Genomic DNA, 24,846 nt, shown 5'->3' with positions numbered 1-24,846 from the left:
TGGCCATCTATGGAATGCTGACCACTTGAAGTACTATTACAAATAGACTCACATTGTATAAGTGTTAAGCTACAGTCGTTCGGCATCTTATGTAACAAAGACCATTTGGTATGAATTCAATAAAGAGGTGATTTAGCCAACTCGGCCCTAAACTCTTTTACATTCTGAGCAATGAAACACTCAAGTGTTGAAGCTTCAACACAAATGTTTCCAATACAAAACAAAATCTAAGTATGTGTCAACAAGACTATACAAAGGATCTACATCATACATTCCAACACATTCATACATAAACATCATACATTCCAACACATTCATACATAAACATCATACATTCCAATACATTCATACATAAACATCATACATTCCTACACATTCATGCATAAACATCATACATTCCAACACATCCATACATAAGCCAACTGTGCTTCGAAAGGGTTCAACACACTTTGTGTCATTCGACATTTGCCACAATGTGCCTCGACACCTTGCCCTTATTCTCACCAACTAGGTGATGAAGGAACTCACCTTCGTACCACCAACTAGGTGATGAAATGTACAACCCGTACTCTAATATTATTTGGAAACTTGCCACCCTTATCACCAATCAGGTGAAGAAGGAATTCATCTTCATGCCACCAACCAGGTGATGAAATGTACAACGCGTACTTTCCTTCATGCCACCAACCAGGTGATGAAATGTACAACGCGGACTCTCCTTCATGTCACCAACCAGGTGATGAAATGTGATGAAAGGTGATTAAGGAATTCACATTCGTACCACCAACCAAGTGATGAAAGCAACCCACCATTCATTCCACTAACCAGAAGACGAGTGGTACAACTTGTACATGTGAACTCCTAGCATTCACAAATAATCAAAAACCATCAAGCTTTACAACTCAACTAGGGGAGCACTTATGCCTAACAAGAGCTATAGTCACCAACAAAGTCTTATTGCAAGCCAACAATGGCTTCAGTGCATGGTATACGAAGATCAAGCTCTTCAGCCCTCTTGCATCTGCTTCAGACATTTCTCCTCTGTAACAAGGCAAACACTACAACTCATAGAAAGCTTCACACGCTCTTGATCAAGACTGTTCGAAGCAAATTCAATTTATATGGTTCATCCAAACCTTCGACTACTACAAGATGTGGCTTGCATCACAATCTCTCGCTTAACAGTATGGAAGCAAAATTTGTATACGTTGTCTCTCCCACATTTTCAAATTTCTAGTTTTCCCAAAAAAAAAAAAAAAAAAAAAAGGAAATTGGAAATTGGGAAATTCAACAAAGCTTCATCAATGGAACACAACTACAATCCTCAAAAGCTTTGCACTATCTTCATCAAGATAGTGTGAAGCAAAATCAATTTATGGTGCCAACAAAAGCTTCATCAATGGAGGACAAATATCAATCTCAAAAGCTTTGCACTATCTTCATCAAGATAGTGTGAAGCAAAATCAATTTATGGTGCCAACAAAAGCTTCATCAATGGAGGACAAATATCAATCTCAAAAGCTTTGCACTATCTTCATCAAGATAGTGTGAAGCAAAATTAATTTATGGTGCCAACAAAAGCTTCACCTATAAAGCTTCAACACCAAAGCTTCACCTATCAAGCTTCAACCCCAAAGCTTCACCTACAATACAAAATTTCAACACCAAAACATATAAAAGCTTCACACACTCTTCATCAAGATAGTGCGAAGCTAATTCCAGTGGAGCTGAATTTTGGACATCTTATAGTTCTTGAGCAGATGAACAACTTTCACGAATGAAATTTTTCTATTTGAGCGACGGAAGTTAGAGTGTTGAAGCTCCAAACATGACGGTCAGATTTCTGCAAAGCTTCAAAGCTGCTGCGGTGTTTCGAAGATCTGGAAATATTCAACCGATAGTTTGTTCTGAATTTTTGATATGTTATGGAAGAGATGATGAGGAACAACTTCGATGAAGAAAGTATGTTGATCTGAATAAGAGAAAATGGAGTTTCAAAGCTCACAACAAGTCTGACGGGTTAACAGAAAAATGATGAATAGTTACTCATCATACCTGAATGTCTGGAGTTGTACTACTCCGATGGATCTCAAATTTGAGTATGTTGTAGTTCACACGCTAAGGAACAATTTTCATGAAGACAAATTTTCGATTTGAGCTACAGAGGATGGTGTTATATTGAAGAGCTACCGCTTCCTCTACTCTGACTCCCTTTGGGCTTGCCATTTTGGGCCCTCGCAAAGCTAAAACCAGCTTGAAATATTTTTAGATAAGGCATATATGAAGGTGTGACATCAAAACAAGGCTTCGTTACTTTGACAAATTAGTAGCAAGCAAGACACCTCATTCGGCAACTCCCTCGACCAGAGACTTGGGGGACTCCCACCATATGCTACTGCACCTTGATACTCGGAAGTCTCACAACCACTCAGTGACTTGGATTTTTCAAGTCTCCAACCGAGAAGTTTTCCTCACTCAGGAAATTAAGGGAACACTACCTCAAACTACATGCTTCACTCACAAAGCTTCAACAATACAAATTTCAACAAAAGAAAAAATTCAAAGAACTTTCTGAAGAAGCCTTTGGTGTATTTAACACAATATGTTGAAATGAAGCAAAGCTTATTTATTAATACTTCCGATAAGCTATAAATATGTACATGTACATGAGTCAAAATAAACAAACAAGAGGGAGCCTTCATAAAAATTGCTTAGGGGAAGTCTCAGTAGTCGGTAGAGCCCCAGAAAGAGAAAGCACCGGAGGGTGGTTATCCGGAGCCTCAGTACTTGACAAAACCCCAGAAGGATGAGGCATTGGAGGTTCATCATTTGAAGCGTCGTTACCAGGTACAGCCCCAGAAGACGAAGGCAATAAATGCCTTTGGAACAAACCCACAAACCGCTGATGATCAAGTAAAACCTTACCATCAGATTCCTTCATCTGGTCAAGCTTCCTCTTCATGTTTGTAGCATAGTCATGGGCGAGCCGGTGCAACTGTTTATTCTCATGCTTGAGCCCTCTAATCTCCTATTTGAGACTCATCACTTCAGCAGCCAATGATTCAACTTGGCGGGTTCTAGCAAATAGGCGTTGGGCCATATTAGACACAGAACCTGCACACTAAACACTAAGAGCCAGAGAGTCCTTAACAGCCAACTCATCAGATCGTTTGGAAAGTAGTCTGTTATCTTTGGGAGTGAGAATGTTCCTGGCCACCACCGCAGCGGTCATATCATTCTTCATCACAGAATCCCAACGGTAAGAGGACCAGTAGGGGATATGAAAGATGGGCGCCATATGTTGTCTGAAGAAGGCGTGGCTGTCTCTTCTTCAAGGTTCAAGTCAAAACGACGATCGGAGGGGCCAGACATTTTCAAGGGTGTTGAAGAAGGAAGAAGTCAGACAAATCAAGATTTTAGAAGTGCAAGAAGGGAGCTTCTACTAGTGGAGATTCAAATGTGCTGTGGAACTTAATACCAGCCTCTATAAAAATCCGCACTCGACGGAGCTTCAGAAATCGAAGAGGCGTTTCCTTTCTCAAAAGCTGGGCTACTCAGAGACCACGAGGGCCGATCTCAGAAATCGAAGAAGCACCTGTTTTTTCAGCCTCGTCAGCACCTATCACATGCACACTCAGCTTTGCGAAAATTACGGGCAATCTGTCGAAGATTTCTGGTGAAATAGAAAGCACGCGAATCTTGCTGTTCAATCACCACTCTCCACACGCACCATCAACTCCTCGGGTACCACATATAACTTTGCCAAAGATCTCTGACAAAGTTTAGGCGCGAGAATTTCGAAGTTCCAGCTACCCTACTATTACCCACAAGGGTAAAGGAACATCACCACTGCTTGACAACTGGAAAGTCCCTATGTGTGTCGACCTCCGTGTTCTGTGGCAAGACAGGCTGGCAAGAACGTCCAACCTTTACTCACATTCGAGAAAAGACTCCCAACATAATTACTTTCTCAAAAACCGAAGCGGCACCGCTTTCCGAATCTCGAGAGCCAGATCCCCGACGGGATTGCTTGTTTGAAAACCGAAGAGGCATAGCTCTCAGAACTTTGAGAGCCAGATTTCCTTAAATAAAGCTTGTCTGTAATCTTCACACGCAACATTAGCTTTCCAGATACCACATACCACTTTTTCAAAGTGCTTTGACAAAGTTAAAACACGTGAAGCTGGCAGCTCCCACTACATTGCTGTGATCAAGAATGGTAAAGGAATAGCATTACTACTTGTTATTGGGAAATCCCTATATACATCGACCTCCCTCCTTAACGGACAGGCAAACCTGCAAAAATGCTCAACCCTTTCTCGCATTCGAGAATGCACCCTCAACATAACCTCTCGAAATACTCAGCTTTATTTCCCCCCGATAATACCTCAGCAAATAAGCCACACCAAGAACAAGAGTATCTCATATCATCAGGGTCGAAAGCAAGAGTATCCCATATCATGCTTTCTCCCTGTCCTTGTCTTCGTCCTTGTCCACACCTGCAGGACAAAGAGAAAGAGAGCAGTCAGTCGGAACCTGAAATCAAACCTCCAATCTGGAACTGACTGCCTGAGACCTTTTCCTGGTTGCTTACTTAGCATTGCTCTCGAGAACTCATCCTCAACTGCTGTCAAGGTCATGAATTCCACCGGCACATACCTCATGACAGTTGATCAGATATTGGCTCTTTACACTGAAGCTGCCAAGCGTTGATGAGTCACTATGAAGGAATGTTCTGAAGGACCATTTAAATGCAAAGGTTGCACACCACTTCTGCCATGTAAAAGATTGAAGCAGAAGGTTCAACAGTGAGCTGAAACAGATCACTACAGCACGACACCTTTCCATACCACATTCATTATTCCGTCAACAGCAAAAGTATCCCATATCATCAAGGTTGAACGTACTCTAGATTTGATGGACTTGTTTTGACCCTCAAATTCTTGAGTCGGCCTTATACTCTGAAGGGAACCAGAAAACCCTCCAGCACAGTTCAAGAATAAGCCTGTGGAAAGTTACTTTTTCAAAAGCAAAAGTATCTCATATCATCTCTTCTTCATTTGCTTCTCCTTATCCTGGCAGCTGAATGAGAGACAAGGAGAAGGAGAACAATCAACCGGAAGCCGAAGTCGAACCTCCGATCCTGGGTTGCTTGCTTGGAAGTTTGACTGCTTACCTTGTCTGTCACCTCTTTCGGCAGATCTCCTAGCTTGGCGACTTGGGGAACTCCTACTATAGGGTTTGTATCGCACTTGACCAAGCCCGAAACTACAAGTAAGCTTCAAGTGAAATTGATACATTACCTTGTGCATCTTCATCGGTTAAAGATATCACCCATGGATGGAGGAAAAGTACTTCCAGAGAAGATGCCACATCTACATATGAGACAGATAAGGCACGTGAAAATGATACCACACTTCAGTACTTAGAAGTTTCGTGATTACTCAATGGCTTGGATCTTGCAAGTCCCCAACCGAGGAGCTTCCCTCACTCGGGAACTTAGGGGAGCACTGTTTGTACCATACTTGACCAATCCCGAAACTACTGAGCACCGGTCAACGTTATACCGTCAAGCACCCAAAAAAGCTTCCCTTCAACCAGGAGGCCAATCACAATGCGACACGTGTCGACATCAGAAGCCAATCACAGCTCGACACGTGTCAACATCAGAAGCCAATCACAACACGACACGTGTCAATGTTAGAACAAAACTAGAAACTCTCTTCTATAAATAGGGATCATTCTCCCACAATAATCTCTAATGTCATTTTGTACTAAACTATTCACTAGAACTCACAAAATGAGAGTTTGAACCTATGTATTTGTGTAAACCCTTCACAATTAATGAGAGCTCCTCTACTCCGTGGACGTAGCCGATCTGGGTGAACCACGTACATCTTGTGTTTGCTTCCCTGTCCCTATTCATTTACGTACTTATCTTCACTAGTGATCGAAACAACCAAGCGAAGGTCACAAACCTGACACTTTCTGTTGTACCAAAGTCCTCGCTGATTTTGTGCATCAACAAGTACGTATGGGACTTACCTAAGTTGAAGACAATATTCCACAACCAACTTCATCCAGATTCTTTTGGGAGGCTTAGTATTATAGATGTTCGTAGATGCTACAGTCTGATTAATATTTTTGGGCCAAGTATCATGGGAAGCTTGAATGCTCTAGACACCTTAGAAATACAAGAGTGCCATGTCACTACAAATGGTATATTTTACACATTATCTACCACTCAATTGATGTTTTTGAGTGCTCGAATCTAAACTCAGTTGAGATAGACTCATGTGATAGTTTGAAAAATATCTTTCCCGCCTCAGTGGCCAAAGATCTTAAGCAACTAAGCAAATTCAAGGATGAGAATTGTGGTTTAATGGAGGAAATTGTTGCAAAGAAAGAAGGTTCATAAAGGATGTATGCGGAGTTCGAGTTCCCTAAAGTAACATTTATGACATTTCATAATTTGTCCTAACTTGGAAGTTTCTATCCAGGACTGCATGTTTCTAATTAGTCATTGCTCAACAAATTAAATTTCAAGGAATGTGGTTGTGTGGAGATTTTTGCTCCCGAATTTTCAACATTAAGGCATGCTTGAGTTGGGCCACCCAAGACCAATTGAGAAGGTAACCATACGAGTGCACAACTCTTTTGATAATCAAAATATATATGTGATTTTTAGATACTAGTTAAATATACACCATCAAGTAAATATATTAGTCACTCAGTACTACGGTCTGGTAGTTTTCATTTTCACTTGGAAGTGAAATGTTTTAGGTTTGAATCTCGTGGATGGCGAATTTGATATCAAATTAGACTGCCCATTGTGTGGCTTAGCCGAACTCCCCCTCCCCTTAGTGTAAAAATATCGATGTACTAAAAAAAAAGTAAATACATTTATTATAAGGAAGTGTTATTGGCACTCCAAAAATATCATTTTACACTCATCACAAGTGTATTTTTCTTTCTAAATAAAGAAAGTTTGGAGTGTAGAATGAAAAATTTGGAGTGTCAATAATAATTCTCTTATTATATTTTTAATATGAAAGTCATTTATGTGGCGTCCAGTTTTAAAAAATATTTTAAAGCATGCCATTACCATTGATTATATTTAAGGGCAAGTCATTCCTCAACTAGGAATGTTTAATGCTGGATAAGAACACGGTGATTTGGTGTGAACCTTATGGTGTACTGTTAGTGTAGTATCTCACTCTCACTCGACCAGATATTGCCTGTGCCGTCAATCATATCTCTCAGTTTATGTCTTGACCCACTCAGACTCATCTTATTGCAGCTAAGCGCATTCTCATTCTCCGATATATAAAAGGCACTCTTGATTATGGGCTTCCCTTTTGTCGCTCATCTGGTTCAGCTCTCATTCGTGGCTATTCTGATGCTGATTGGCTGGGCGTTTGGACACTCATAGATCCACTTTGTGATTTCTAGTTTTTAACGGTCCTAATTTGATCTTGTGGAGCTCCACCAAGCAATCATTTGTCTCTCGCTCCAGAGCCGAGTCTATTTGGCTTTCTTATGTACTTTGTGAGCTTCATTTCCCGGTTCTTTCCACTATCATTTTGCATTGTGATAACCTGAGTACTACATACATGGTTGCTAATCCTTTATTTCATGCTCAGACAAAGCATATTGAGCTTGATTATCATTTTGGTTGTGAACGGGTCAAGATGGGCACTCACAAAGTTCAGTTTCTTCCTTTGATTGACCAACCCGCAGATGTTCTCACAAAAGGGCTCTCCAAGCCACATTTTCACCTGCTATGTTCCAAACTTGTCACTTCAAGACCCCCAAGTTTGCGCCGGGTTGTTACTGTAGGTCAATCTATATAAGATTCTTATTGGGCTAGGTTTTGTAAATCCTTGTGGACTTAAGATTACTTGTTCTCCAAGAAAGTTCATTAGTATATATTTGTACAATTGTGAATTAATGAAATCAAGGAAATTACAATTCTACGTGTACTCCTGGCAGAGTTGTTGAGCAAACTAAAAGAAATTTATTTTGCTACTTCACATCCCAAGTCATATGTTTATCCTTGAAAATTTATAGAATCTTGATAAGCTCCGTGTGTTCTCTGCTCTTTGGAAAGAATTACACAAAGTTGAGACCCTCCTACATGTAAAGGATATATATGTGACTCAGAGAAAAGCCAGAGCTAATACATCTAGGAAAGGAAAACTCCCAACCAGGGGGCCCTGTTTTTCCAAACTTGGAAGTTCTATTCCTGATCGTAAGTGACATATTAGAGAATCTGACATAACCTTTAATATCCTTTCGAAATCTAACCACTTTGGGCATAGGGGATTGTCACGGACCGCAATACTTAATACCTTATTTTGTGGCTGAGAATTTGCGGCAACTCAAGTGGTTGCAAGTCATGTGAAAGAATGGTAGAAATAGTAGCGTGAAACGGAGATGATCCAAAAAATGAGATTACTTTCAGTTGCTTGCAACATTCAAAACTTTTTGGTCTACCAAAATGCAAGGATTTTGCATAGGAAACTCTGACTGCCGAGGACTGCCAGCTGATCAAGTTAAAGATTTCTCCTAATTAAGCATCTATTAATTTCACTCTCCAATTTTTCAGCTTTTCCTAAACCTTGAACCGTCAAACTTAAAAGTTTGATTTATTCATCTCGCACATATAGTTCATCAGTCAAATTTCATATTGAACAGTTTGTGTTTATTTGTACTCCTCAACTAATTATATATTTGTACAGGACCAGCTGATGATTGCGGATACAAATGTAGATGTTAAAATTGCAACACTCTCTACTAAAAACGAATCCTCATCTATTGGCTGGCTTGTTAAGTTTTTATGGGTGTGTGCGATTGCATATTTGTGTGTTATTTTCTTCCTCCTTTTGTTTTTCCTTTTAAAGAAAGAAATATCAGCCTGGAGAGCAGACTAGAAGGCCCTCTGATTGGTTGGACTACACAACACATTCCCCCAGAAATCACATTGGTGCGTCCAAATTTTTGGATGTTGACAACTATGCTACTTGGAGTCGTGCTATGACTATTGGTCATAGTTCCAAGAACAAGATGGGCACCGCTATAATCGCCCACAACCGCCTTGTCGGATGTAAGCTTGCAAGCTTCCGCCTCAAGGGAGAAGCCTTGGTTGTGTGATTTCTGTTGGCTCAATTCTAAGCCTTGGTTATATTAGGTCATCTCCAACTGAGCCAGTCAAAGGACTATAGGCCATAATGTAACCCGTTTTGACACAAAATTCATCTTCAATGGAGGGCTGGGCTAAAAAAATTTGGGACCCATCGGGACAAAATATAGCCAAATGGCTAGAGGGCTGGCCAAACATAGTCAACCAACCCTGAAAGTTGGCCCAGTTGTGCTGCTAGCCAACGTCATGTAGCCTTTTTTTTTTTTTTTTTTTTTAAAGACAAAATTTAAAAAAAAAATTAAAAATTCTAGTTTTTTCCTATAAATACCTAAGACATTTCTACACCATTTCTCACATTCTTTTCACCCTTCCATACTATCTTACCTCATTTTAATGTCTAAGTTGCTAACATGCAAGTAAAATTAAAATATTTAATAACATGAAACTTTTTTTTTAAACGAATGATATTATTTACATTAAAGAGAGAGGGTGAGCTTAGTCTCACAATGTACTAGCAATAATTTGGTTTAAATTCGTCTTTGGCGAGAATCGAACTTAAGATCTCTGACTTACTAGTGAAGAGGAATACCACTAGACCGTAGTATTAGTGGTCATCAAAATATGTCCGGAAACCTTATTTTAATATAGGAGTTTAATTCAATTAACCGATAAATTAAAGAACAAACTTAAAATAATAAATTATTGACAGGGCTAAAAATTAGCCCCCTTCGGTGGGAGATTTTGTATATATATATATATGGTCTGACACTGTTTGTTAAAAAATAATTTCTTGCAAGGCTATAATCTGGACGATGGCTAAACATAGCCCCTACGGTTGGAGATGGTCTTATATTTGTGTACGATTGCTTGAACCCTTTTGGCTTTGGCGTTATTTTGGTGGCTAGATCAGGAGCAATGTTCTTTCACAAACGAAATACACATTGGAGATCCTAGAGGATGCACGGTTTCTTGGTGCCAAACCAACATCATTTCCCATGGAACAAAACTTGTCCCGATTGAAATAGCTCACATCAACCGTATCTGTAAGAAATGAAGAGTTTAAATATCTCAACCTCACTCAACTAATACCGAAATCTTTTGTCATAAAACCTCACACCTGACAAAGTGTACATGTGGTAATTTTCCAAGTTAGGGACAATATCGATGTTATTAGAATTGGGTCTTCGGCCTCGTCTTTCTGATAATTCTACAGTCCCTTGTTGGACATGTATTTAAAATGTGTCCTACAAATTCACTTGCAAGAAAGAACAAAACATGAATTTCAAAATTTTAATCTCTTTAGCAACTCAATGTAATTCCAAGACATTTGAATCAAAATTCCGAGGAAAGATGCAAAGAGAGATGAAGACATGAATTTAAAGTTATATGATTCGAAAAAGCTAGAACCCAAAAGTTATAAAGTTTGGTGATAGTTCTTATTTTTGTATGTTACCTTCAAGGACATGTAATATGTAGATCCCTCTTACAAGTCATAACATTTCAAAATTTCTGCAAGTGTCCTTCAAGAATATGACATTCCATACAAATGTACTGAAACCAATGGGGTCAATGGCCCCATATGAATTGAATTATTAACAACCGACACTGATTTACAAGACTGGAGATGATAAAGGTGTGGTTCTCCACTAATTGAGTTAGACGGCACAGGTGCACTTAACAGTCAACTTTCTTCTTCCACGCCATATTAGAGAAACTGAGTGCATTTTTGCTTGCCATCTTTAAGTTGTGGTAATATTCATCAAATTACTTATCAGTGTTGAATGAATTTAAAATTTTGAGGTTTGTGTATATCTACTACACAGATTTCAAAATTTAAACATATCTAACGCTATAGAAAAGGTGATGAGCATCATCATCACTTGAGGATGGTGAGCAAAAATTTTGCCTTTTAGAGAAAAGCTTCAATTAGTGGATAAAATACCCAAATTAGTCGAGAAACCTCCAACAAATCTTTAATTTCTATCGAGGAACCAGTGCATATATATATTTTCAGTTTAAATTTAGACAAATATTGGTAAAAACTAGTAGCAATGCTCTTTGAATTATACTCTTGAGTTTTATTTTCGTGAATTGTCGACTCAGTCCCTGAATGATCACTTAAGCGAAAATTAGATTCCTAAATTATTGCTTGAGCAAAATTAGGTCCCTAAATAATTTTTTTTCGAGTAAAATAAGATGAATTATGAAAAATTGACTAAGTGTATCACATGCAAGTAGCGTAACTTAAATTGACGAAAATTGAATAGAATAGCTTCCCATGTACTATAAAGGGGGTATTTGTTAAATATAGCCAAAGTTAACCCGTAATTTCAAAAATGTCAATTTTTGTAAAAAAATTCAAATATATCCAAATCTCACTTAAGTAGACAAAAATACCCTCAATTTAATATCCAATTAACTAAAAAAAATAAAAACCCTATTAGATGAAGAATTAGAGAAAACCCTAGACTTAAGAGATGGTGGAGATCTATGCATAGAATAGTGAAGGCATAAGTTGCTAGTAGAAAACGGTGGAGGCTTGTGCTGCCCTTTAACAATGGTGAGTGGAATTGGTTCATTTTTTTGCATTTATCCCCGTCTATGTTTTCTTTTTGTTTTTGTAATTTTTCTTCAATTGAATATTTATGAAAAAAATGTACTGCCAATATTTGTAATGTTATTTGTCCCAATTTTTCTTTAGTATGAAGCAATCTCTTTGGAATCTCTAAGTCTTCGATTGTAATTGTTTCATATTGACATATATGCATTTCGTCATATACTGAGAATCTTCTATATATGAAAGCAGTTGGTGCATCACAATTTTGTTTTTTATTGGTCCTTGTGTTTGGATTAAAACTTGATTTTTGGCCCAAGGATGGAGTAGGCCCAAAAGGAGGCCTGGAGGAATAGAAGATCAAAGCCCGGCCGAAACTTGGGAAAGCAGGAAAGGGCCTTTTCTGACTTGATACAATTCACAAAGGCCACTTGCCTACCTACCCAAGGACCAAGTGGTGTAGACTGATCAGACTGCACAGCCCATAAAGTACTTTATGGGGGCATTACATGTAATAAAACTGATGAGTCATCACCCTCAGACCGCATTCGGGCAAAGCTGTTGCTACAGGAGCCAAACCAAGTCGTCTATAAAAGGAGGAAGAGAAGACAAAGATAAGGACACTCAATCAAACAAACAAAAGCACAAACTCTGCTAAAAAAGCCAGATTTGCCTTTCAAAACAAAGCTGTAGTCAGCTCAAGCCTTCATCCCCCGCGGGATAGTCTTTTCTCCCAACCTTTGTAATAGCTCTGCTACCTTGTTCAAACTTGTTGTAGTATCGATTCACCTTTTGTATTCTCCCTTCCCCTCTCCCCCTCTAAGCTTTCAGACCTTTGACAGAACTACAAAGATAGGGACCTGCAAGACGATCGGCCTTAATTGATAAGGTTTAATCTTGCCCGACCTGCTTTGTTCTGTCTTTGTCTTCTCTTTCTTTAAAGTCTAGCAATATGTTGTATATTTCTAGTTATATGCAAGTTGTTTCTAGCAAAATCACGATGACAAAGCTTTCTCAGTACTTGGATCCGATTTAAATATATCTTCAGTGTTTAAATCAGATCCAAGTCCTAAGCCCGCATGCATGTAAATCTGATTAGTTTAAAAGTCCTTGGCCTCAAGGCATAAAAAAGAACTTTATGTGGACTTAACCCATCCACGACAATCCTTGATAAACGAGAAGTCCGAAGTTACTTGGGGCGCAAGTAATCGACCTACCTCTTGGTTTTATTTCTATTATATCATGATTATCATAGAACGCTTAAGTATGGAACGGATTCTGATAGGAAGCCTCAAGGCCTACACCTAAGGCCCCACAAAGGCACTTATCTGGATTCATTCTATTCTGCGGTCTAAATGGTTTGAGTATAAGAACGGACTCTAATAGGAAGCCTCAAGGCCTACACCTAAGGCCCCACAAAGGCACCTATTTGGGTTCACTCTACCTCTCAGACTCGGATAATCAGAAATATAATAGTTATCAGACCCCGACAACCATAAAGACCGAATATAATATGCTCAAGTGCTGATTTAGTTTGACAGGAATCCTCAAGGCCTACACCTAAGGCCCCACAAAGGTGCCTATTATATCTAACACGGTTCCTCGGGCATATGCATATTCACAACTAAAACTTGACATCCATTCGACATCTACCATGCTGAAGATGGCAGTGGCACGCCTGAGCACTAAAATGTTAACCTTGATTGTGAGCCTCAAGGCCTACACCTAAGGCCCCACAAAGGCACCTCTCAAAGTTAACGCTGTCCTTCTCTTTCAGTTTTGCCCGAAGAGTCTTGCCCGAAGAGTCTTTCCCAACGAGACTTGCCCGACAAAGCCCGACAGGAAAGCAGAAGCCCGACAGCAGCCCTCAACCGGCGCCGAACCTCTAGGGGAGCTGTGTGCTCGTTGGCCAGGAAACATCCCCTACGGGAATTCCTGCCACGAACACCTTGTGAGTGCAATTATCTATTTCTATAATTACTTGTTTGAGCAAAGCTTCATGTTCCCTGCTAATACTGTACATAATAAACCTCGTCTTTGAATCTTCAACAACCATCGGCTTGGAACCTCCAGGAGACTACCACTACTACTACCACTACTGCGTCAAATAACCTCCACCCTATAGACCACCCCCGATGGTCAATAAAGGTGGAGGATCTAACTGGAGGAAGCCCGAACCAAGGAGAGAAGCAAATGTGGGCAATGACCGGAGCCCGAAGATTGGATCAGCTATCCTCGGTCATAATGATAATTTAGCCACTCAGCAACTAAGGGAGGAGTTGGCTGAGTTAAGAAGAACGGTGACTCAAAACGCCCAACCGCGGGCTCGCCCAGTATTCAGGATTACTTACCAGAAGCCGTATCCTGAATATATCGACGAGCTAAATCCATTCCCTTCTAACTTCAAGATGCCCGCATTCCCTACCTTCACAGGTGAAGACAGCAGTGTGTCCTCCAGAGACCATATTTTCAAATTCTCTAATCACTGTGTGGCGTATGAGGACAATCCAAACTACAAATTGAGGTTGTTTGGAAATTCATTGGCAGGATTGGCGTCTCAATGGTATTCTCTATTACCCCCCAACTCTATTGCCAACTGGGGGCAGATGGAGATGGCTTTCCATGAACAGTTCTACAGAATAGAACCAGAATTGACCATCCATGATCTAGTAGAGGTAAAACAATACGATCATGAGTCCACGGAAGACTTCATGATGAGGTTCAGGAGAACAAGGATGAGATGCCAATTCCCTATCAATCAAGCACAGCTCATATCCATTGCTCAAAGGGCTTTAAAATTACCTTTGAGAAAAAGATTTTATGATACACAGTTTAATGAGCTACAAGAACTCGTGATTGCTGCCACGAAGTACGAGAGGTTGTTGCAAGAGGAACAGCAAGTGAAGCACACTTCCAAAGTCCATCATTTCTACAAAAGCAAGGCTACTATTCACCATGTGGAGGTGGGAGAAACCAGGCCCGAACACGAGGATGGTCATGAGGAAGAAAATATAGATGTATGTGCTGCTGAGATGACCACACCCTTCAAACCATTGACGATCAAAGGATTAGTCCAACCTGTCAAGGATCAGAAGATCGTGATGAATGATGGTGGTTTCGTCCCCATGAAACCCCCAAAGTATCAGAGCTATTCGTTTGATTTAACCAAGGCACCGGAGATCTATGAAGAGTTGGTGCGGGCGAGAGTAATTTTGCCCGACAGTGCCAAAAAGATGCCCAAGCCCGAGGAACTCAGGGGGAAAAAGTATTGCAAGCTGCATTATACCTTCAACCATTCTATAGTTAATTGTGTCCAGTTTAGAGATTGGGTACAAGATCTTATAGTGAAGGGGAAGCTATTGCTTGACTCACCCCAAGCCAGTATGATGGTGGACACTAACCCTTTTTCCGGAGGCTCCTATCAATATGATCAACCTCATTTTTAAAGAGCCAGGGGTATTGGCTGAATAGAGGTGCCACGAGGAGACCGGAGGACCAGGGGCAGATTATAAGGTTGTCAACAGGGAAGAGGGAGGAGAAAAGTGTGTAGACAGAGGGGCAAAGAGTTGCCCAAAGTCAATTCAGATATGGTAGAGCAAGAAGCAAATTACATGTTCATTCTAATACAAAAAGGGGTTACAAATCATTCTATGCTAAAAACTTTACATCTTCACAAAGAGTGATTATTCTGGAATGATATGTTCGCATGATGGTAAAAATCCTATTGGGTTCGGCCAAGACAGTATGGTGGTTTACAAGTTGGGACTTGGCTTGCTTTAACTCCGAAGTTGCTTTCTCTACCCCTTCGATTTGGTGTTCAAGGGTGTCCAGAAGAGTGGTTTGTTCTTCCTTAAGAGCAACCAGTTGCTCTTCCAGCTTCTGGATTTCAGAAGAAATCACTTTAACCCTTTCTTTAGTCTGCATGCTTTCTCCCATCAGTCGGTTGACTTGAGTAGAAGAGTTTGATTCCTTTTCCATAAAGCATTTTGCCCGGTTAGCCTGTCTATCCGCTCTCTGTTATTGTTCCCTAAGAGCCCTCAGGTTCTCGAAGAAAGAGAGGAAAGAATCGTGCTGAGGCTTGGACAAACGACCGGTTTTGAAAAATTCAGTTATGACCTTCTCAAGATCACAAAGAGCCTTGAGACTAAATGACGCGGTAAATTCTTTCTTTGCCCATTCTTAAAAGATTTGCTGTTGCTCCGAAGACATGGAGGTTGCTGAAGGCTGCATTGAAGATTTCAACCGCGTCTCAAGTCGCCCGAGTGCTTCAAAGAGTTTGGGCAGCTTGGCAGGATCAGAGGATGGGAAAGGAGGAGGGTCCAACGTGATAGTTCCCTCCGATAAGACAATGCCTATTGAGGGGGCAATCTCTGCCTGTTTAGTCTGCTCAACTCCAGAGGGGGAAGTACCAATACCTCCAGAAGATGAATGAGGATGGGGGCGCTTTGATTTACGAGCCAATAGAGGAGGGGAAGTTTCTTTTGAAGCTTGCTACAAAAACCAAAAGACTCGGTCAAGATAATCTGAATACAGGTTAAAGCAAAAGAGGTTCTGGAGAGAAGAAGTTTACCTGACTCAGCCCCGGAGTTTCACCAGAGAATGTACTAACTCTTGGTTGGGGAGAAGGTTCTTCACCGCCAGCAGGAGGGGAAAGAGCTGCGCCTGAACCTGTGCCTGCATCCTGGATATATCCAAAGGAAGCAGTAATTGTCAGTAAAAGGGTCACCAGAGGAAGAAGCAAGAAGAAAATATTCCAGTACTTGAGTCTGATCTTGAGGAGGAGAAGAAGGTTCATCAACTATCGGGCGAGCAAACGCCTGCGAAATCGCTGCATCTGAAGCTACAGGGATCTCAGGAACTATGGGTTCCTTATCCAAGACCACTAGTGAGGGAGGTGGCTCATATACTAAAGATGGCTGCAGGAAACATAAAAAGAGTTAATTAGGTAGCAATGTGCAGAATTTCAATGAGGAAATAATAATTTACCAAGGGATCATCCTCATCCACGAAGTGCAATATAACTCCTGTGGACGGATCAAATTGAGAGGGGGGTAGCATCCTCACCAGTGGCATCTTGGAAGGCTTGGTCAGAGAACCAAGGATATCTCCTCAAGACTGACGCACCCCATTCCAAGTCTGATCGAGTCCTGCAGACTCTGAAAAAGTAAAAGCAGGCAAATGTAAAATGGTCTACAGGGGGAGCTTTAGCCAGGATTCGGACAGGAGCCACACCCTCTGGGAACTCCAGATTAGCAGCTCGAAATTCTGGAAAATACCATTGCAGCCAGATTTGTATCATCCAGATGGGTCCATTCAAGTTGGTCTCGAATGGCTCGTCTCGAGTCATTTCAAAAAGAAGGTGATAGAGATGAGAAAGAAGGAATGGACCTGTGGCTACATCATCAAAATTGTGAAGAATCTCTACCAAGGGGATCCATTCTACCCTCACTCCTTTAGATTTGTTGGGGAAGATGTGCTTGTTGAGCCAGTATAAAAGAAAATACATATGCTCTTGATCTTTGTCAGCCCGAGGGGAGCCTGCCCTAAAATTTACCTTTACAAAAGGAATGAATCCTTTAAAGGAGGTCCCATAACTCTTGAAAGTCGCGGAGTTATAGCTTAGAGGAAGGAAGAGGGTAGATGAACTCGAGCTCCTGGTGGTAGAACACAGAACCCAGTCTTGAGTAACGTCCACTATCCTGCCCGATGGCCTTAAACCGAAGACCTGGGCCATATCAAGAATGGTGGGAGACATGGGGCCCATACGGAAATCGAAAGTATTTGTGCCCGTATTCCAAAAAAGGAGGGCAGAAGTAACTAATTCGGGCTTAGGGATAACTGAAGTCTTCGAAAGCATGATCAGTTCATAAATACCGTTATTCATCCATTTCTGCTTGAAGGAAGGCTCTAATTCGTCAACCCATTGGGCCCAGGTAGGATCATTCATCAAGGGAAATCCTCGACGATATGATGACCATTTCGAGGAGGAGATGCCCGAACTAGCCGAATAGGGATTTGGGGTAAACCAGTTCTCCCTCGGCATGTTGCTTTCCACCACTGAGGGGACCCGAGAAATCCAGGCGGGGCCCAATGATTGTATTCCATGCGTCTCAAAGAAAAGCTCAGAATATAAACCTGCCCGCGGACGATGCAGCCCGTTGAGTAGACGGCGTAGAGTGGCGATTCCGTCGCTGGATTCGTAAGATGGTGGTGTTTGGCTGGATCTTGAAGCCATTTTATGAAGGTCGAGAGAGAAAACAAGGAAGATGATAAGGATGCAAACTTGTCGGGCAACAGAGAAGAATAGTGGGAAGCAGGAAAGTTTTTAATCGCAGAAGGATTTCTTTCTACGGAACACAGAAAATTGAGAAGTTCAATCGCAAGGGTTTCATGGGTATAATAAAGAGTTTCTTTCAATTAATATTGGCGCCTGGAATTCCAGGTTTAATATCAATTGAAGGGGGCACTGTTTGGATTAAAACTTGATTTTTGGCCCAAGGATGGAGTAGGCCCAAAAGGAGGCCTGGAGGAATAGAAGATCAAAGCCCGGCCGAAACTTGGGAAAGCAGGAAAGGGCCTTTTCTGACTTGATACAATTCACAAAGGCCACTTGCCTACCTACCCAAGGACCAAGTGGTGTAGACTGATCAAACTGCACAGCCCATAAAGTACTTTATGGGGGCATTACATGTAATAAAACTGATGAGTCATCACCCTCAGACCGCATTCGGGCAAAGCTGTTGCTACAGGAGCCAAACCAAGTCGTCTATAAAAGGAGGAAGAGAAGACAAAGATAAGGACACTCAATCAAACAAACAAAAGCACAAACTCTGCTAAAAAAGCCAGAATTGCCTTTCAAAACAAAGCTGTAGTCAGCTCAAGCTTTCATCCCCTGCGGGATAGTCTTTTCTCCCAACCTTTGTAATAGCTATGCTACCTTGTTCAAACTTGTTGTAGTATCGATTCACCTTTTGTATTCTCCCTTCCCCTCTCCCCCTCTAAGCTTTCAGACCTTTGACAGAACTACAAAGATAGGGACCTGCAAGACGATCGGCCTTAATTGATAAGGTTTAATCTTGCCCGACCTGCTTTGTTCTGTCTTTGTCTTCTCTTTCTTTAAAGTCTAGCAATATGTTGTATATTTCTAGTTATATGCAAGTTGTTTCTAGCAAAATCACGATGACAAAGCTTTCTCAGTACTTGGATCCGATTTAAATATATCTTCAGTGTTTAAATCAAATCCAAGTCCTAAGCCCGCATGCATGTAAATCTGATTAGTTTAAAAGTCCTTGGCCTCAAGGCATAAAAAAGAACTTTATGTGGACTTAACCCATCCACGACAATCATTGATAAACGAGAAGTCTGAAGTTACTTGGGGCACAAGTAATCGACCTACCTCTTGGTTTTATTTCTATTATATCATGATTATCATAGAACGCTTAAGTATGGAACGGATTCTGATAGGAAGCCTCAAGGCCTACACCTAAGGCCCCACAAAGGCACTTATCTGGATTCATTCTATTCTGCGGTCTAAATGGTTTGAGTATAAGAACGGACTCTAATAGGAAGCCTCAAGGCCTACACCTAAGGCCCCACAAAGGCACCTATTTGGGTTCGCTCTACCTCTCAGACTCGGATAATCAGAAATATAATAGTTATCAGACCCCGACAACCATAAAGACCGAATATAATATGCTCAAGTGCTGATTTAGTTTGACAGGAAGCCTCAAGGCCTACACCTAAGGCCCCACAAAGGCGCCTGTTATATCTAACACGGTTCCTCGGGCATATGCATATTCACAACTAAAACTTGACATCCATTCGACATCTACCATGCTGAAGATGGCAGTGGCACGCCTGAGCACTAAAATGTTAACCTTGATTGTGAGCCTCAAGGCCTACACCTAAGGCCCCACAAAGGCACCTCTCAAAGTTAACGTTGTCCTTCTCTTTCAGTCTTGCCCGAAGAGTCTTTCCCAACGAGACTTGCCCGACAAAGCCCGACAGGAAAGCAGAAGCCCGATAGCAGCCCTCAACCGGCGCCGAACCTCCAGGGGAGCTGTGTGCTCGTTGGCCAGGAAACATCCCCTACGGGAATTCCTGCCACGAACACCTTGTGAGTGCAATTATCTATTTCTATAATTACTTGTTTGAGCAAAGCTTCATGTTCCCTGCTAATACTGTACATAATAAACCTCGTCTTTGAATCTTCAACAACCATCGGCTTGGTTCTTAGTTAAAAAAATTATAAATTCGTACTGTGCAAATTGTATCCTGCCGAACCGTGAATGAGTCAAGAAGTTTTAAGTCCAACAATTAGCTAATCTTAGTGAGAGATTATAGCACATGGAGTTTTAAGTCTAACAATTAGTCATTCATATGAATTTAGAGTATTTGTGTCAGTTTAATGAGATTTTGGATATGTATGAAAGTTTTTATAAAAACTGATAATTTTTAAATTAAAAGTTAATATTTGGCTACACTTGATAAAATTCTGTAATTGACAAATTTTAATTAGCTTAAAGACTAATTTTTCTAAAAAAATATAATTTAGGATCTCATTTTTACTTTGATAATAATTCAGTAACTAGATAGGGACATTCCTCTATTGGTATGAAATTCCAAAAATCGTCTTTGTCTTTTACAAAATTAGACGCGTACGTGTTACGCTACTAGTATTTTCCTTCAATAATTGAGAGCATTACTTTCTAATATGCTTGACTTAAACAAACGGACTATTTAGAGCATTGCTTGACTTGTCATTTCCATTCCAAGCTTGAAGCTACTGCAAAGAAAGATAACAGCTCCTTCTGCCTGCATGTGTTCATCTGATGTTTTCAACTGTTATTCCAAGAACATGAAAGGTTACTTAGGCCTTCAGATTTCCTGTATTCCTACTCCATAATTCTTTTCACACTTGCGTTTTTATGTTTTCTCTGATTTTAATTGCAGCTTGTTAGAAGAAAATAAAGAGTTACGCACCCGCCTCCGTTCTTACTTGTTTACTTGCAGCTTGTTCTTACTCGCTCAAGCTTAAGAAGAAAATAAGGATTGTCCTTCCGTTTACTTCTTTGATTTCATTCTGTGTTAACTGTTGATTCAAGGGTTGGCGCGTCTTTAGAAATATTCCTTTGCTCTCCTTCTCATGCTGCTCTCTCCTCTCTGCGAAATCTGAATGAATTTCTGGAAATATTCCTCTTCACTTTTTGAAAGATATTGCTAGATCTGTGTGATTGAAGATTTGGTTGGCTCATTCATCTAATATTCCGGTATTGAAAAAGGAAATCCCTACTCCTGTATGAAAAAGGCAATCATTTTCTTTGCAATTTGGCTTCTTTTTTTTCCTTCTTTGGTTCCTCTACCCTTTATCCAATCTCTTTTCTTCTTTTTTTTTTTTTTTTTTGGCCTGTTCTGTAGAGAAAGTGTTCGGTATGGCTGGAAGAAGAGTACGATAATTGGCGCTTCAGATGTACATAATCAAAATATTGTTAGACTATTAATTATTATGTGGTACTGTGTGTGAAAGGAGAAACAGCACTTCAAAGGGAGGAGAAATTTTTTAATGTGATCTGAAAACAAGTGATACACCACGTGTTTTTATTTAAGTGGTGGGAAATTATATTTTTTAAGGTATTAAATTTTTAATACATATATCCCACAATTTGTATAGTAATATATAGTGTACTATCTCATGTGCTGGTTACACTAAAAAATCTCTCCAAGGGAGGAAGAGAAATAAATTCCACGTCCAATTATTTCTCTAGAAGAATGAATTCTGCTTTTATAAACATTAATCATACCCTTTTCACATGACGCTTCATATAATTTAATTATTATTTCTCTAAAAATCAATCAAAAGTTCATCTGTACTATTAGGAAAATTGCTATGGACTTGTAAATCGTACGTACATTGATGATCTTGAAATAATTTGACATTCCTTTTGCTTTTGCTATGCAGTTGTCTCCAAATGAAAGCTCATTAGAAAGCATAAACAAAACGAAAAGAGTTGCAGTCCATCAGGAGCTTCGGTATGTACTTTATTTCCTTGTATAATTTTGTTTAGAAAATTATCATTTGCACTCTAAAAATTAAATTGTCCAAAAATTTAATTTCATCTGGGAAATGTTATTTTCTTTTGAAAATTTTGTTTGCACTTCAAACTCTTGCTGCAACCACCATGTCCACCAATACTGCCGCTATCTTATACATTACAAAAACATTACTACCAAAGACAAAATCATTACTTTTCATTATATGTCTTTATGCTGCATATTAATAGAACTTTGTTTGCCAACCAAAAATTAATAAAATACTAGTATACCCTAGTGTACACAATTGATATTAGATTAGAAAAACAAATATAGGCATTAAAGTAATTCACACAAACAAGTTTTTTTTTTTACTCACCACAAATAACCAAAGTGCTTTATTTATTTTTATTTTTATTTTTTGTTGTTGTCAAACAATAGATTTGGTTATATTATATGTTAGATTAGTCACCGACGAAATTTGATCTCATGCTGTCATGCAAGGACTCAACAATCAACACCTTTCCACCATTATGGTAAAAGACCACTTGTTAATATCCATAGTTTACTCCTACACTTTTTCTCTCCCAGTTCCTACTTTTCCCCTTTTTAATTTTAATTTCAATTCTTTTTTCTTAACCAAAGTCCAATTCTTTTTTAAATTATACTTTTATCTAGTATATATGAATACTAGACACGTTTTTAATATTTTATTAAAAAATTATTATAAAATTAAACTAACTCATGCATTATGTAATTATAAAAATGCAAAATTGCAAGTGGCTCTTTACCACAGTGGTGGAAAGGTGTTGTGTTCTTGCATGACAGCGTGAGTTCAAATCTCGACAGTTAACTTACTAACGCTATCGCTTGACTCAAAAAACGCAAAATTGTATTTGCCTTTTGAGCCTCCTGTCTTTTTTGTTTGCAATACTATTTTCCAAATATCATTTAGAGAAGGGTAATTCTCACTTTACTACCTTGAAGTATCGTGGTTTTCAAACTCTCATACATAAGTTTTTTCATCTCAGTCTTGTACCTAAAGTCCGAATTTTGTGACATTTTCATACTTTTGTTAATCTGGCCATCCGAACCTTCATTAAAGCGTAATGTGGTGCCTACGTGGACGGTGACTATGCAGTGACTTGTCGTTGTGGGCTACGTGGATGATGATTGTACAAAAATTTTTTTTGGCTAATGCAAAATAAAAATTAAAAATTAAAACATTGGGATGTGGAATCGACGGAGCCCCAAAGTCTTATCCTTCTCCCTCTTCAGAAATCATACTGTGAAGTCTAATTTGAGACCAAAAGAAACTGAAATTAACACTTTTCTTTGATTAAAGTGTGAATTTGGAGGGTTTCGTTGAGAATTTGAGTCCAAATTGGATTGTGGGAACTGAAAACTAAAAGGTTATTGGGGATTTAAATGGAGTTTTTAGAGCCTTGATAGGCTTTGGGTTGTGCTAGGATAACACCAAACTAATTGGAAACCAACTCAAGCCAACTCATAGGAAATATATCAAATGAAATGCAAGAATAAAAATAGAAAAGACATCAAGATTTAACGAGGTTCCTCAACAGTCAATGTAACTAGAGTATGTCATTACAGCAGTAGAAGCTCACGAATAATCCACTATCAATCAAATAAGAGTGTTTATAAACTGTTTGACAATCTCACAACTCAAAACCTCAATACACCAGTTAGCTATTACACACCAAAGAAACAAGTAAAGAAGGAAATATAGTGAATAATTTATTCTCTATACAAAGCTCAAAGCTATTACAACAACAACTACTTTGATGGATGATTGCTAACCAAAGAGGGCAGCAGATAGAAGTGGCCCTTTACCACAGTAGTGGAAATGTGTTGTGTCTTGCATGACGACATGGTTTGTGGAAAGATGTTGTGCCTTGCATGACGGCGTGGGTTCAAACCCTACCACTGGCTAATCTAACATCTAACTTACTATCGCTCGACTTAAAAAAAAAGAAAAAAAACAAACAAAAAGGAAGCATCTCTCTTTTCTTCTCCAATAATCGTGTTGTCGACTCCTCTTAATTTTCCTCTCTTTTTTTTTGCTAATTTCAAAAGGTAGCAGTTGCTGCTAATTAAAACCCTAGCCACCTCACGTGGCTAGCCACGGGCCAATAAAAAAAGGCCCTTTCAGTGGGTTGTTCGGCTTACAACTAAAGGCCCACAATAATTTTACCACATATTCAACAATCTCTACCTTGACCAAATTTTGAAAGTGCCATGACGAGCCAAACCAATCAACACATAACCACTCCCGAAAGCTAGCAAGAGAATAACTCATGCCGAGCCAAATGCTCCAAAACTCCTATTGCTTAACACCATCTTTATATAGGCAAAATGTGAGCCAAGTTCAAACAATGAACAAACTTGGCTACACCAACAACCTTCATTAACATATCAGCGGGGTTGTCTTTAGTTGGAATCTTCTGGAGAATGATCTCCCCTTCACCAACGACTTCAAGCCAAAGTTGTAACACACATCTATGTGCTTAGTCTTCGCATGATGAACCTGATACTTAGTAAAATAAATGGCATTCTGACTATCACAATACACCTCTACCTACTTCTGATCAACCCCCAAGTCTCTTATATGTCCATGTATTCAAATGGCCTCCTTTATAGTTTCAGAAACTGCCATATATTCGACTTCTGTAGTAGATAAGGCAATAGACGATTGCAAAATAGACCTCCAACAAACTGCCCTTTAGTTATAGTGAACACATAGCATGTAGTAGACTTTCTTATATCCAAGTTACCTGCATAATTTGAATCAAAATAACCAACTGCAAAGTTGTCAATACAAGAGTCATCCTTCTCAAAGCATAAATCAACATCTCAAGTACCATGGAGATACCTTAATATCCACTCAGCTGCATGCCAATGCTTTTTACTAGGATTATGCATATATCGATTCGCCATACCAACTGCATGAGCAATGTCCTGTCTAAAGCATACCATTGTGTACATCAAACTACCAACCAAATTTGCATATGCTATATTTTTCATTTGCAGCTTCTCTTTATCAGTTTTAGGACATTGTAGAGAACTCAATTTAAAATGAGGAGCCAAAAGAGTACTAACCGGT

The 24,846-nt window shown here is 39.6% G+C and overlaps 3 pseudogenes; 2 read left to right on the top strand and 1 right to left on the bottom strand.

The window, feature by feature from the left end:
- Positions 1–7,037: 7,037 nt before the first annotated feature.
- Positions 7,038–8,572, top strand: LOC126633982 (uncharacterized; annotated as a pseudogene).
- Positions 8,573–16,048: 7,476 nt separating this feature from the next.
- Positions 16,049–16,769, bottom strand: LOC126633981 (uncharacterized; annotated as a pseudogene).
- Positions 16,770–20,396: 3,627 nt separating this feature from the next.
- LOC126634488 (uncharacterized) overlaps positions 20,397–24,846 on the top strand; it is a 219,169-nt pseudogene continuing 214,719 nt past the window's right edge.

Source organism: Malus sylvestris, chromosome 9, assembly GCF_916048215.2.
Source record: "Malus sylvestris chromosome 9, drMalSylv7.2, whole genome shotgun sequence".
Lineage (NCBI taxonomy): Eukaryota > Viridiplantae > Streptophyta > Magnoliopsida > Rosales > Rosaceae > Malus > Malus sylvestris.
The sequence above is the reverse complement of the archived record's forward strand: the minus strand, read 5'-3'. Positions and strand labels throughout refer to the sequence as shown.